Genomic DNA, 15,248 nt, shown 5'->3' with positions numbered 1-15,248 from the left:
GAGGGTCTGCTAACCTGCTACTTTGAGGAGCAGATTTCGAAAGTTTCCCAGACAGACTTACTTCAGCGCTCCTGAACCGCGTTCTTTTCCCAAATTAGCTGCACTCTGCCTGCTTCCCCTCTCTTCTTTTACTATTCAAGTAGTAAATGAATGTACCAGGGGATTATTTTCTAGATGAACTTAGGGACATGGGGTCAATTTCACTTCCTTAATCAGCTCTTGTATGCGGACTTTGCTTTCAATTTCATTTTTTAGAAAATAATTTGGGAAAAAATGACATTTTTGAAATGTGTAGTATTTCCATTTCAGGGTTATGTCCACACCTGAAATTATCTAACTGCCTATCTGTCTTCCAGTCCACACTTGATTTCTCGATGGAATACCAATCTGTTCGTTATTGTAGTCATTCCTAAGAACAGTGTAATCTATTTCTCCTGCATAGTGCTGGGATATGGAATGATATGTAAGAAAGTTATTGGTTATGTAGCTTTTATTCATTATTGACATCCCCCCCAACCTATTATAGATGTTGGCACTTCAGTCCTTGTGGCACCTCTGGTGTTTGTTGAGCATTGTCAATGGCATAAATATAGAAGTCAAAGCTATCGTGTTTTCTCCTTGTAAGCAGTGGCGACTACATTTGTATAAACCTCTACGTGTTTACTATCGAACCAAGTGGAATTTAGATCCCAGATTTTCCCTTTCGTAGTTTTATTACAACATCACACAAGCTTCCTGTGCTCTTAATTTTAGTTGTAAAATGGAGACTCTTGTCGGATGTGCCTCATAAATGTCTTAGCACGTGACAGATCCAGAGTCTGCCACACAGCTTGCCTGGTACTTAACTTGTAGCAGAGACTTAAAAAGAAAAGCCCTAGTGTACGTATTATTACCTCATGAGATGGCTGTGTGCTTATCTATGGGACAATGGAAAAGGAATGAGAGTGAGAGCAAACCTGCCTGGAATATAGGTGGTGGCTCACTGTGAGGAGAAATTCTGTCTGTCCACCCCCTGTTTAACTTACTTCTGCTCCGTCCTCACATGCTACGTGTCTTTTAAAAGAGGATGCATTTTTTCCAGTAAGAAAGAAATGAAGAACAAGATGCTCTTCTGCTTTCAAGGGCTCTGTTTCTTCTGTTGGAGGAAGGAAGGGTGGAGTTGAATCAAACACTGAGCTTCTGAAACATTAACCCTTTTCGTTCAATTCTTTTGTTATCAAGAGGGTTTGAAAATGTTAGTGTGTTTATTTTTCTCTTGTTCTTTTTTTCCCCCTCTTATTCTTAAAATGCATAGTACACAGTTAGAATACTCTTGGGGTTACTCAGATCTGCGTGGATATGTGGGAATATCTTCATCATCACCATCAACCCTTAATGAATTGAATCTCTTTATTTTAATTCTCTTGTACAACAGGCTATGTCAGTATTCTCTAGTCTAGCATGGCTAGCATTTTTATTATGGGACATTAAGCTCTGTCTATTGTCATAGTTAGTAAAGCTCACTTTACCAGATATATGATTTGAGCATGGAAAGATTGTAGAATGAACAAGTTCTCTTTATTAATCCATATTATATAGTTGTGTTGACACCGTTTCGTAATTTTATTAGTGATTGCTTCTGCATTAATATCACATGAACCTAGAACATTTGTGTACCCTTGCTTTCCACACGGAGGGCTTTTGTGAGGACACACTGGGGCTCTCCTGAGCCCAGCTGTCTCCCATGCTGATGTCTCTGTTTTCTCTGATGTGCTGGGTTGAGCTTCCTTTAGGCAATCTTGAAACTGCTGCTCCAGTACAAACTCCTCAGCTCGCTTTCAAGTTCCCGGTGAGTGTTGGCGGAAACTTCTCTCTGTTTCCTGAGAGGAGGTTTGTGTCTCTTGACTCAGCCCTTCTTCACCTCACTAACTCTCACCCTTATTACACTGTCACATTCAGTTGCTTCCAGACTGGGATGGCTTTCTTGCTGGCAATTCTGGATACAGAGTACTTAGTTCACCACAAATGCTGCTCAGGCCACTTCCGATGGGTGCCACCTCTGCGATAAGAAGTTAGTCCGTGCACTGTGGCTTCTGCTTTGTTTTTCTTTGTTGTCCCACTTTCCTGAAAAAACATCAGAATAGAAGTCATCCTCATACTGAGTCTTTACTGATAGGATTTCTTCTCTTTGTATGGAGAAACCAGATTTAGACCAAATTTCATGTCCAAGGTTATATCTTGGGGAAACCTACATAGTGGGGACTTTAACATTGGAGATGACCCTGGCTTAATTCTAAGAGGAGGCTTCATGACTTTCTGTTGTGGTGCCATGATAGTTTGGACAATATTGCAGTAAGATGCCTGCTGGCCAGTTTTGTATCAACAAGCTAGGGCCATCTGAAAGGAAGGGTCCTTGAAAGAATGCCACCATAAAACAGGGCTGTAGGCAAGCCTGTAGGGCATCTTCTTTCTTTCTTTTATTGGATGTTTTTTATTTACATTTCAAATATCCCCTTTCCAGATTTCCTGTTCATAAAGCCCCTATCTCATCTCCCCCACCCACTGACTCACCCCTTCTCTCCTCCCCACCCTGACATTCCCAACACTGGGGCATTGAGCCTTGGCAGGACCAAGGACTTCTCCTCCAATTGATGCCCAACAAGGCCATCCTCTGCTACATATGCAGCTGAAGCCATGGGTCTGTCCATGTGTAATCTTTGGATGGTCATTTAGTCCCTGGGAGCTCTGGTTGTTGTTCTTATGGGGTTGCAAACCCCTTCAGCTCCTTCAATTCTTTCTCTAACTCCTTCATTGAGGACCCCATTCTCAGTTCAGTGGTTTGCTGCTAGCATTTGCCTCTGTATTTGTCATGTTCTGGCAGAGCCTCTCAGGAGACAGCTAGATCATGTTCCTGTCAGCATGCACTTCTTGGCTTCATCAATATTATCCAGGTTAAGTGGCTGTATATATGGGATGGATCCCCAGGCGGGGAAGTCTTTTGGATGGCCTTTTCTTCAGTATCTGCTCTACTCTTTGTCTCCATATCTCCTCCTATACATATTTTTGTTCTCCTTTCTAAGAAGGACTGATGCATCTGCACTTTGATTGTCCTTCTTCTTGAGCTTCATGTGGTCCATGGATTGTATCTTTGGTAATCCAAGGGCTAATATCCACTTATCAGTGAGTGCATACCTGCATACCATGTGCTTTTTTTTTTTTTTTTTGTGATTGGGTTACCTCACTCAGGGTGATATTTTCTAGTTCCATCCATTTGCCTATGAATTTCATGAAGTCATTGTTTTTAATAGCTGAGTAGTACTCCATTGTGTAAATATACCACATTTTCTGTATCCATTTTCCATATCTGTTGAGGGACATCTGAGTTCTTTCCAGCTTCTGGTTATTATAAATAAGACTGCTATGAACATAGTGGAGCATGCGTCCTTGTTATATGTTGGAGCATCTTTTGGGTATATGCCCAGGAGTTGTATAGCTGAGTCCTCAGGTAGTGCAATGTCCAATTTTCTGAGAAACTGCCAGACTGATTTCCAGAGTGGTTGTACCAGCTTGCAATTCCACCAACAATGGAGTAGTGTTCTTTTTCCTCATCCTTGCCAGCATCTGCTGTCACCTGAGTTTTTGATCTTACTCATCCTGAATGGTGTGAGGTGGAATCTCAGGGTTGTTTTGATTTGTATTTCCCTGATGACTAAGGATGTTGAACATTTCTTTAGGTGCTTCTCCACCATTTGATATTCCTCAGTTGAGAATTCTTTTTTTAGTTCTGTACCCCATTTTTAATAGGGTTATTTGATTCTCTGGAGTGTATCTTCTTGAGTTCTTTGTATCTAGTGGATATTTGCCTTCTATCAGGGGAGGATTGGTAAAGATCTTTGCCCAGTCTGTTGGTTGCCATTTTGTCCTAATGACAGTGTCTTTTGCCTTACAGAAGCTTTGCAATTTTATGAGGTCCCATTTGTTCATCTTTGATGTTAGAGCATGAGCCATTGGTGTTCTGTTCAGGAAATTTTCCCCAGGGTCCATGTGTTCGAGGCTCTTCCCCACTTTTTCTTCTATTAGTTTGAGTGTATCTGGTTTTATGTGGAGGTCCTTCATCCACTTGGACTTGAGCTTTGTATAGGGTGATAAGAACAGATTAATTTGCATTCTTTTACATGTTGACTGCCAGTTGAACCAGCATCATTTGTTGAAAATTCTGTTTTGTTTTGTCCCTCCCCACCACTGGATGGCTTTAGCTCTTTTGTCAAAGATCGAGTGACCATAGGTGTGTGGGTTCATTTCTGGGTTTTCAATTGTATTCCATTGATCTACCTCTCTGTCTCTGTACCAACACCATACAGATTTTTATCATGATTGCTCTGTAATACAACTTGAGGTCAGGGATGGTCATTCCCCCAGAAGTTCTTTTATTGTTGAGGATAGTTTTTGCTATTGTGTGTTTTTTGTTATTCCAAATGAATTTGCAAATTCCTCTTTCGAAGTCTGTGAAGAATTGAGTTGGAATTTTGGTGGGGGTTGCATTGAATCTGTAGATTGCTTTTGGCAAGATGGCCATTTGTAAGACATTTTCTTGATTAGTGTTTGATTGGGGAGGGCCTGACCATTGTGGGAGGGGCCACTTCTGGTCTGTGGTCCTGGGCTCTATCAGAAAACAGCCTGAGCAAGCCGTGGAGAACAAGCCTTGGGGAGCAAGCCAGTGAGCAGCATTCCTTCATGGCCTCTGCATCAGCTCCTGTCTCCAGGTTCCTGCCCTGCATGAATTCTTCTCCTAACTTTCTTCAGTGATATGCTGTGGTGTGGAAGTGTAAACAAAATAAATCCTTTCTTTCCCAAGTTGCCTGGGTTATGGCGTTTTATCACAGCAGTTGTATAAGGCAATATGTAACTTCTTCGTACTTTATCTTCACTATATTTAACATGATGATACTGTTTCCTATCAAAGTTGCTGTGATACAAAAATTAATAACATATAAACATGATAAGAGGTCTTGATCATGCACACCTATTGTTCATATCATCATTGATAGCGAAATACTCTATTTTTATATTTTAAGTTACAAAATGTAAAGAGGATATGGCTACATTGTTCTTATATCCAAAGTGAAGGGGCACAAGCGTCTTCCTATTGGAAGCAAAATGGAAACGAAGCTGGAAATACAGATGCATAATTGAGCAGGACTTTGAAAGCACATTAGAGTCAAGAATTAGCAAGAGGACCTGAACATATTACAGTCATTACTTGACTAATAGATGCTGATTAGAACCCACCATCAGGACCACACAGCATAATCAAAGTATGAGCAAGAGACAGTTTTATGGATCTAATGGCAAGATGTGCTCAGTTTGGGCCGTCCAGCTTCCAGTATCATGGTGACAATGTAGATAAGAGTAGCCGATGTGAGAGAAAAGAGGACTCCAGCCTAGGGCACTCATGGGCGAAGAATGCCTGTATTCTCTTGGCTTTAGGAGAGATGGAGAGTGCAAGATGAGGGTGCTGCCTCTGAGGAGACATTTTTACTTTAGATTTATTGTATTTGGGTTATTCAAGTGGAACTATCCTAAAACCAGGACTTGGCAAACCCTTTTGAAGTATCAGAGAGTGATATGTATATGTGCTTTGTATTTCGTTTCCCATTCTTTATATTCATATATAATGTATACATTTTAATATATATATATATATATTTGTAGTGCATTTTGAGTTATGAGCATAAGTTTAAATAAAGTATATATATTTTAAAGTAAAAACGGTATTCGATACATGTTAATATATTAAATATATTTATATATTTAAAATATAAGTATATATGTCAAAAGTAAAAGTAGATAATAAATAATTTCAAATGTAATATAAACTATACATAATTTAAGATGTAAATTTATATCTATGTTTAATTTAGAAATAAAAATGTGGCATCAAACTTCCACAGGAGCAAGGGCCTCCTCTCCCATTGATGTCAGACAAGACCATCCTTTGCTATCTATATATTTGGAACCATAGATCCGTCCCTGTATGTCCCTGTATACTCCTTTGTTGGAGGTCTGGTCCCTGGGAGCACTGGGTGGTCTATCCAGGTGATGTTGTTCTTTCAATGGGGTTGAAATTCCCCTCAGCTCCTCCAGTCCTTCCACCAGCTCCCATAGCAGGGTCCTGGAGCTCAGTCTGATAGTTGGCTCCAAGCATTCACATCTGCATTGGTCAAAGGGGAGAGAGGAGAGGAAGGTTGTGGGATGGGGGCTTGTGGAGGGTTAATATGGAAAGTGAGATATCATTTAAGATCTAAACAAATGGAATGGTTAATAATAAAAAAGAAATAAAAATGTGGAACTAAACAAGGTGAATAACCCTTGACTTGATGTGACACAGGAAGCCATAATTTTTCATCTTCTGCTGTAACTATTGAAGGAGACCAAGGGCATAACTGAGATGTTACATCTCAGGATCTAGATTGACCTCTGCACAAAGGTGAATTAAAAAGTGGACTCGTCTGAGGTTACTAGATAACTAGGCATAACCTTTGCTGCCGTGTGAAGGCAATGTGAGGACAGGGTCAGCTGCTCTGCTGGAGGAGAGCTTCTGACTGCAAGTGCAGGACTCAGCCAGTGAAGTCCCTAACATGGCCTGCCCTTCCTTCCCCCTGCCCCTCCTCTCTTCCTAAAGGGAGAGCATCTAAAGATATTCTCTTCCTCAATAGACATCATGGCAACTAAAACAGCCTCCCTATTCCACTCTCTTCTTGGAGTTGGCCTTAGAGGAGGTCTCTTGCCTGCTTTGCTTGATTGTAAATCATGAAATCTCATTTTAGCAAGAATCTTGCAAGTTAGCTAACAGGAGTCTTGCTAAGAGGGGCCAAGAAGCCTTGGGTGCAGCAACCTGGTTAGGTCTCGTCTAGCATGTTAGCAATTTCTATGTAGTTCTTTTTTTCCCATTCCTTCTTATGCAAAGAAATTTCCTTTAAAATAGCCATAGAGACAGGGGTTCAGAGAACTTTCTAGAACATGTTGAAGCTGAAGAATTGTTCTCACTCCAGGAGAATGGCACATATCTGTTACACAGGGATGGACGCTCCCGTGTCTGGCCCATACCAGGCCATATCATAGCAGTCCAGACGGTTGTTTGTGCTTTCAAAATATCCTTCTCAACGAACTCATAAATGTGTTTCCGGGTATTTGAAGTAATGCTATAGCAAATGAATAGGACTGACAAAGGATGCTGACCTCTAGCTGCAGGCAGTTAAGCAGGGATCCCAGAGAGCCAGAAGTGTCTCAGGTGTCATAAGTGGGGTACACGTGTGGCCCTGAGCCACAAACATACCAGCTCTGACACCGTCTTAAAGAGACAGCCTCGGAAGTGTACTGGGTTATCATACACTTAACGTGTGTCTCTTGTGGAATTGCTTGCTTGCAGTGATGCGAAGAAATAGCTATAGGTTGGGACTGAGAAAACCATCTTTGCTGCAACCACACAGTAACTCAAACTGAATTTGAGTATGAAAAAATTAAAACGGAACATTATAACTAAAGAATATAGATATTTGTAAGCTGAAAGGAAATTTTATTTGTTTTGAAATTACATGCACACATATGATTTATGGTGATCATATTCATCCCCCCAAACATTCTATTATCTCCTCCTTACTCACGCAGGTCCTTTTCTTCTCAACCATGTTTCCGCTTCCATGTCTGTCTTGTGCACACAGCCACCAACACTGTGACTGTGGTGCCAGAGCACATCCAGCAGACACCTCTCTTCTCAGCACCCCTCCCCTGCCTCTGGCTTTTTCAGCATTTTCATCCTCTCTTGGATGCCATCCCTGGGCCTTGGTAGGTGTAATGTAGATGTCCCATTTAGGGGTGAGCATTCAACAGCCACTGCTGGCTTCTCTCACTAAGGCTGTCCAGAAGAACACTCTCAACTTTCCCTCACTTCTAGTCAGCATCATGAAGCATCTTTTAAAGGTGTCTGTCAACTACAAAAGTAGGTTCAACAAAATCCAGACTTTTCAAATGTTGATTTTATTTTAGCAGAATAATATCAGAAAATTCTTCATTTTATAGGTCCATGGAATTAATAAAGAATAATTCTTGACATCCTAGATATTGTAGGAAGAAAAGTAATACCTTTGCTTTATGGTATGAGACAGAATTAATAATACCGGCTTTAGAAAACAGAGTTTGACACCAACACTTTGTGATGCTTAGGCTTATGGGAAGGGATAGTGTTAAATCCTTTTAAATATTGACCAAAGCAAATACAGCTTAGATAATATTTAAATAAAGAAAACCTGAGTTCTGGTATTCTGTCCATTCTAACCCAGGGATTTCCTAAACTAGCCATGAATAATGAGTTCATCTTATTCCCTTGATTACATAGATATTAAAGATTAAATATATTTTGTTGATATGATTTCGTTAATTACAAGGTTAGCCAAGATAGGTTATGTTTGCTACATACAACCTAGAATTTTTTAAAGACAATATTTTACTTCAGGTAAGTGTATAAAATGTATGGTACCTCAGTTTTGTACATATAGATGCTCAGTTTAGGTGACAAAGAATAGTTTTAGATGTACTTTGTTACTCCTCAGAGTTCGCTTGGTTGATTCTATGATTTACTTTCATTACTATCTGGGCTCTTGGGGTGGCAGGTACGAACTTCTATATTGTTTCAATCATTATTGTCTCTGCTGAATTTTCTTGTATGCCAGTAGAAGGAACAGAGGGGACAGACCTTTTAAGTCTAGCCTTGCAATTCACACATAGTTTTGGGCATAACTACTCATGTATGGACAGGGCTTGGTGCTGATTTCAGGAAAGAAATAAAACCCCACCTTAGTAAAGGGACTTTGGAAAAGGCACACGAAATAGGTAAGGTTGTTGTGACTGCCTTAGCCCACATATATGTGAGACATGTTTCAATTTACCATGTAGTAAAGGGTAAATTAATTTTTACTTATGGTGGCGAACCATTATATTTTTCATATTCCATAACCACAAGTCACAGATCATAAGAAGAAAAGCAGGCCAGCAAGTTTCCTTTCAGTCTGGCTGCATTTGCTGATGGCATGAGGTTTTGATTAACTGCTGTCAGATGTGTCACAAGGGAAGGATTTATGCCTGTGAGAATGTCCAGCAGCTCGAGCATTTCACAGTCTTGATCATTACACCGTTTTCAGTGTTAGGAGGAGTTGGTAAGCTTGGTCTCTCAGTTGCTGTCGCTTTCCTGCCTCTATAACAAGATCAATGCTTAGTTCACTTTTGCTTGAAACCCTCTCAATGAGTGTATTCTTGCTCTGAAGGTCTCAGGCCCACTCCCACTGCTTCTTGCAGAAAGCCTTTCCCAGCTGAACCTCTTCCTCTGTATGTTCGCACGTTATCTTCCTCTAATATAAACCACTATCTGCCGTTCTTATGTTCACTTGTCTTCCCTGAGTGTGAGCTCAGCGAAGAAAACATGACATTGTCTTTGTTCATGACTACATTTCCTCCCATTGTTGTTAGAGCCTTGCAGTGGGCAATCAATGTTTAATTTCATCTGGAATAAATTGTAGTAATGTTACCCTCTTTCTTTTACATATTCACATGCAAGTAAAAAAATACTGTAGAGTCCCTCTCTTTGATCAGTACTGTTGAGTTAGGGCATTGAAAACAAGAATCATGTGGTGATTGTGTGTGTGTGTGTGTGTGTGTGTGTGTGTGTGTGTGTGTGCAATTTATAAGGAGTTTTCCTCATAATATATAAAATAGCCTTTGGGAGAGCAACACTCATAAGGTCACTTCTCATGTTATAACTATACAACCAAGGGGATATATATATATATCCCCTTGGTTGTGTGTGTATATATATATAAAATTCTACAATTCCCTAGACTATCAGACCACCCTAGTCACCCAAATTTTATACTTCCCTTACATCTTTGATATCTTTCCTCATCACCATAGGGAATGCTGGAGTGGCAGCAATAGACTTCTCCAGGGAAGAGTGCACAGTACCAGATGCTCAGTGCTAAAAACATACATACTAGTAACATTATACAGACTGAGGAGGTTATATTTTGTAATGTGTGTGTGTATGTGTGTGTGTGTGTGTGTGTGTGTGCTGAGTGTGTGAGTGTATGTGTAGTGTGTATGTGTGAGTGTATATGTGAGTGTGTATGTATGTGTGTATGTGTGAATGTGTGAGTGTGTATGTGTGAATGTGTGAGTGTGTGTGTGTGAATGTGTGTGTGTGTGTGTGAGTGTGTGTGTGTGTGTGTGTGTGTATGTATGTGTGTGTGCAGTGTGTGTATGTCGGTGTGTGTGTGTGTGAGTGTGTGTGTGTGTGAGTGTGTGAGTGATGTGTGTATGAGTGTATGTGATGTGTGAGTGTGTGTGTGTGTGAGTGTGTGTGTGTGTGTGAGTGTGTGTGTATATGTGTGTGTGTGAGTGTGTGCAAGTGTGTGTATGTGGTGTATGTGTATGAGTGTGTGAGTGTGTGTGAGTGTGTATGTGTGTGAGTGTGTGTGAGTGTGTGTATGTGTGAGTGTGTATGTGTGAGTGTGTGTGTGTGTGTGTGCCTGAAATAGCAACTAATGAAAAAAGGCCATGAATTTGAAAGAGAGAAGGAGGAGTGTATAGAAGGACTGAGGGAGAACAGGAGAGGATAAATGATGTAACTATAATATAATCTCAAAAATAAAAGAAAAAACTTAAAAATGTCTATTTCCCCCAAAACCTGCTCTAGATTGATTGCATAAGTAGTCTCATTACTTCCTGTTAAAATTATCTAAGACAGCTGTATTATATATACATATTTATGTATAAAATAGATAAACATAATGAATGTTTAGTATATATCTATTTTAAACAACACTTGCAGTGAATCACATTGCTCTATAACATACCTTTCTATTGCTGTGCAAGAACTCATGACCAAAGAGGCTTAAAACAACATCTTCAATAGAGTCACTGTTACATAGGTGTCAAGTTCAGCTGGATTCTCTTTCCAGAGTAAAGGTAGAAAGGAAGGCATTTGCCAGACGATCTCTTACCTGGAGATGCTAGAATTAATCTTGTGCCTGTCTCATGCCAGTTTGCTGACAGAATTCAGCCTTTGTTGGTTAGGAGTGAGGCTGGTGTTTCCTCACTGGCTGTCTGCATGCTGGAAACATGGATGCTGGATCTCATGGCCCTCATCCATCTCAAACCAACCGCTGGTGACTTATACAGTATACATAATTTTAAGTCTAATTTTTCTCAGAATTTCTCTCTGTTGTCTCCCTTTTCTACCAGCTAGAAAACATCTCTCCTCCTCCTCCTCCTCCTCCTCTTCCTCCTCCCCCCTCCTCCTTCTTCTTCTTCTCCTCCTCCTCCTCCTTCTCCTCCTTCTCCTCCTCCTCCTTCTTCCTCCTCCTCTTCTTCTTCTTCTTCTTCCTCTCCTTCTCCTTCTTCTTCTTCTCCTTCTTCTCCTTCTTCCTTCTTCCTCCTCCTCCTCCCTCCTCCTCCCCTGCTCTCCTCCTTCTCCCCCTCCTCCTCCTTCCCTTCCTCCTCCTCCTCCTCTTCCTTCTCCTCCTCCTCCTTCCTTCTCCTCCTCCTCCTCCTCCTTCCTTCTCCTCCTCCTCCTCCTCCTCTTCATGACTAATGTGATTATATTTGATGCTGTGTTCAGCAAGGTCTCTGGTAAGCCATTCAGTTTGACATGACACAGTCATAAGTGACCCATCACCACACAGGGATATTATCTTAACACGTGCCTGCCCCCTGTCATACTCCCACTTGAAGGGAGAAACATAAATCTACGAATCACAAGGAATTGGCAGAATTAATGTCAGCAATACTGCAGCCGACCGAACTCTGGGGCTTTGTCCTTACACAATATTCATTGTAAGGCTCACTTTCTATTGATGGGCCTTATGGAAAGCAGCCATACCATCGTACCACCAGTCTGTGTGGCTCTCAAATACTGCTATAAAAAGTACCACTGCAGAGGGATAAGCACAAGCTCTTACTCCCTCGTCCCATAAAACAGCAGGTCCAGATGGTCAAACAGCACATAAATGATCTTTCGCTACGCTCTACATAATTTCTGATTTGTGCTTGTGTTTGTGAGTGTAATCTGCCCTGTTTTATCACCTGCCTTCTCCCCCCTGTCTCGTAAACACACTGAAGAAATTTGGTTAACTAGTGTCATGTCAAAATACCCATGGAAATTACAGTTTTTCTACTTACTTGCATTTTCCCAGTTAATTGTGTTAAATGGCTTTGAGTGTCATAATAAGGCATCAAGGGAACTGCAAAAGACGCAAAATCAACTGAGAGAAAGCCAACCAGGCCTGGTGGCTTGTGCTTGTAATCCAAGGACTTGGGTGCCTAAGGCAGGAGGGCTGTCCTTAGTTTAAACTTCTTAGTGAGTTACAGGCCAGTCTGGCTAGAGAATGAGACTGTGTCTTAAAACACACACACATGCACATGCACACACAAGAGCAAAGAAAGATATAGAAGAGAGAAAAGGGAAATCATATCCCTTCCTATTAAAATCATTGCAAGACAACCAGATAATATATATATTATATATAAACTAGCCACAGATAATCAACCAGAGATCACAAACATTTACATGAACAAAAATGATCAGTATCCCCACAAAATGAGAAACTGAATACCCAGGGAGTCACCTTCTCTCCTGGCAGTCACTATGCCAGACCTCGACTCAGAGAGTCAACAGGCAGACTGTACTCACTTCCTGTGTGTTTCAAATGGTGTGAACTATGGGTTAAACAGCTTAAAGCTAGAGTACTTGGTAGTTCATTAGGAACAATTCAGTAGACATCACAGGGCTGCAGCGTTCATTCTTATAAATATACATGATTCCAAAATGATACAAGTATCATCTATGATGTGCTTGATTTGGGGCTTGACTAATGAGAAATCGCTTCCTGGATCTTGGAAGTGGAGAAAAAGTAATTCTAGGTGTGTGTACTGTGTCCATGTTGAAGCAAACCCTGCAGGAGAGTGAGAGGGACTGGTGGTGTGGAATCTCTCAGGATAATTTTTTTCCTTAGGAAATCAAAGGCTTTTGTGTTCTCAAATACATCTATCTTTATTCTTCGGGCCAGAAATCTATTTATCTCCAATGATACTTTTTAAAAACCTTATACTTGGTTGCATTTAAAATGAGACATAGATCTCTCCACTCTCCAACACAGATTATGAAAATAATACACGAACATGAAGCACGGTGGTGCAAAGCAGTTAGTGTGGACACACACTGTCTTTTAAAACACTGGGCTTGCCTCTTTCTCTGTTGTAGATTACGAGAGCTGTTCGTGCTGTCATTTTGATGGGTTATGTCTGAAATGGATGGCTCAGTTTTGACAAGTCAAAGCCTTCACATAACATTTGAAAGCGTTAAAGGAAATTAAATGAACAGTAAAATTATAAATCGGGCCTCAGCTATAACTTCTCTCCCTGGAAGCGAGAATATTAAGGATAACATGCACGTAGGGAAAGATTTTTTTCCCCTGGTAATAAAATTAGGACAATAACAACCAACACAGAATGAATCTATTTGCGCTGCCATTTGGCGTACAAAAATATTCAGGAGGAGCCTCCTCCATGCGAGTGTGTGTACTGCTATATATCTGCAGGGTTGCCACAGAGCAAAGGAAACAGCTGTTTATGCTTTCATTTTGGTTTTATTTCCTGTTTCCATTGCCGTTCTGTCAGTGCGTGGCTTCATAAAGCTGTAGGATTCTGTTAGGGGGGACCACGGAGGCCATGTGCTTTGGAAGCCGATGTGTTGGTTCTCCAGCTTGATGGCGAAGCCTCATTGTGGCCGGAGGGAGGAGCCTGACTGTGTGTGAGACAGAGAGTGACAGACCAGCAGTACCATGTCCAGAAGTGTGCCCTTCCCATCTCTGAGCTTCCTTCTATGGGGTAAATATTATGTCAACAGTTCCGTTTCTTTTGTTCAAACTATGTGAGACTTGTCAGATGGCTGCTTCTGTCAGACGCTTGATGGAAAGCGATGTTGTAAAGCTGCTTCCTGGAGATGGCTTTATGCCTTGGCTATAAAGCGAGCTTTCATGAAATTTGATTAGAAAGCCCCTTTATGTGTTGCCATCCTGTTTGCTACCAATGAACTAACAAGGCTCCCATGTTGGTTTTACTGAGGGCGTGTTTGACTTGGGTATTTGGATATATCCTGCATCTTATCACCCACTGTTCCCTCCCCAACTACTTTCTTTTATTTTTTTATCAGCTTGTTTATTATTAACATTTCAAATGGGCTCCCCTCTCCCATCCCCCCTTTCCCTGTTTCTTTGAGGGTGCTCCCCCATCCACCCACCCACCCACTCCCACATCAACACCCTTGCATTCCACTCCAGTTGGGAAATGAGCCTTCACAGGACCAAGGGCTTCTCCTTTTATTGATGCCAGACAATGCCATCCTCTGGTACATATGCGGCTGGAGTCATGGGTCCCCCATGTGTACTCTTTGGTTGATGGTTTAGTCCTTGGGAGCTCTGGGGGTCTGGTAGGTTGATAATTTTGTTCTACCCATGGGGTTGCAAACCCCTTCAGCTCCTTCAGGCCTTTCTCTAACTCCTCCATTGGGTCCCTGGGCTCAGTTTCATGCTTAGCTGCAAGCATCTTAATATGTATCAGTAAGGCTCTGGCAGGGCCTCTCAGGAGACATCCATATCAGGCTCCTGTCAGCAAGCGTTTCTTGGCATCAGCAATAGTGACTGGGTTTAGTGGGTGCACATGGGATGGATCCCCAGATGGGGCAATCTCTGGATGACCTTTCCTTCAGTCTCTGCTTCACTGTTTGTCCCTGTATTTTCTCTCAGGAGAATTTTGTTCCCCTTTCTAAGAAGTACTGATGCATCAACAGTTTGGTTTTCCTCCTTGAGCTTCATATGGTCTGTGAATTTTATTTTGGGTATTTCGAGTTTTTGGGCTAATATCTACTTATCAGTGAGTGCATACCATGTGTGTTTTTCTGTGATTGGGTTACCTCACTCAGGATGATATTTTCTAGTTCCATCCATTTGCCTGTGAATTTCATGAAATCATTGTTTTTGATAGCTGAGTAATATTCCATTGTGTAGATGTACCACATTTTCTGTATCCATTCCTCTGTTGAAGGACATCTGGGTTTTTCCAGCTTCTGCCCATTATAAATAAGGCTGCTGTGGACATAGTGGAGCACGTGTCCTACCCCAGACCTAGCTGCTGAGACGTGCTTCATTTGAGACAGACATCAG

General features: G+C 41.3%; 1 protein-coding gene across 15 annotated transcripts in view; it reads left to right on the top strand.

Moving 5' to 3' along the window:
• Il15 (interleukin 15) overlaps positions 1-15,248 on the top strand; it is a 65,997-nt gene that overhangs the window by 30,405 nt on the left and 20,344 nt on the right. Inside the window, exons 1-2 of one of the 15 annotated variants that reach the window (XM_032887634.1) lie at positions 9,652-9,662; positions 14,152-14,154. The exons of the other annotated variants lie outside the window; for them this stretch is intronic. The gene's annotated coding sequence lies outside the window, so the exon portion shown is untranslated. Of the gene's footprint in view, positions 1-9,651; positions 9,663-14,151; positions 14,155-15,248 lie in introns of those variants that run through there. 15 annotated transcript variants of the gene reach the window in all.

Source organism: Rattus rattus, chromosome 17 (genome assembly GCF_011064425.1).
Source record: "Rattus rattus isolate New Zealand chromosome 17, Rrattus_CSIRO_v1, whole genome shotgun sequence".
Classification (NCBI taxonomy): domain Eukaryota; kingdom Metazoa; phylum Chordata; class Mammalia; order Rodentia; family Muridae; genus Rattus; species Rattus rattus.
Note: the sequence above shows the minus strand (reverse complement) of the source record. Positions and strands in the feature narration are given on the sequence as shown.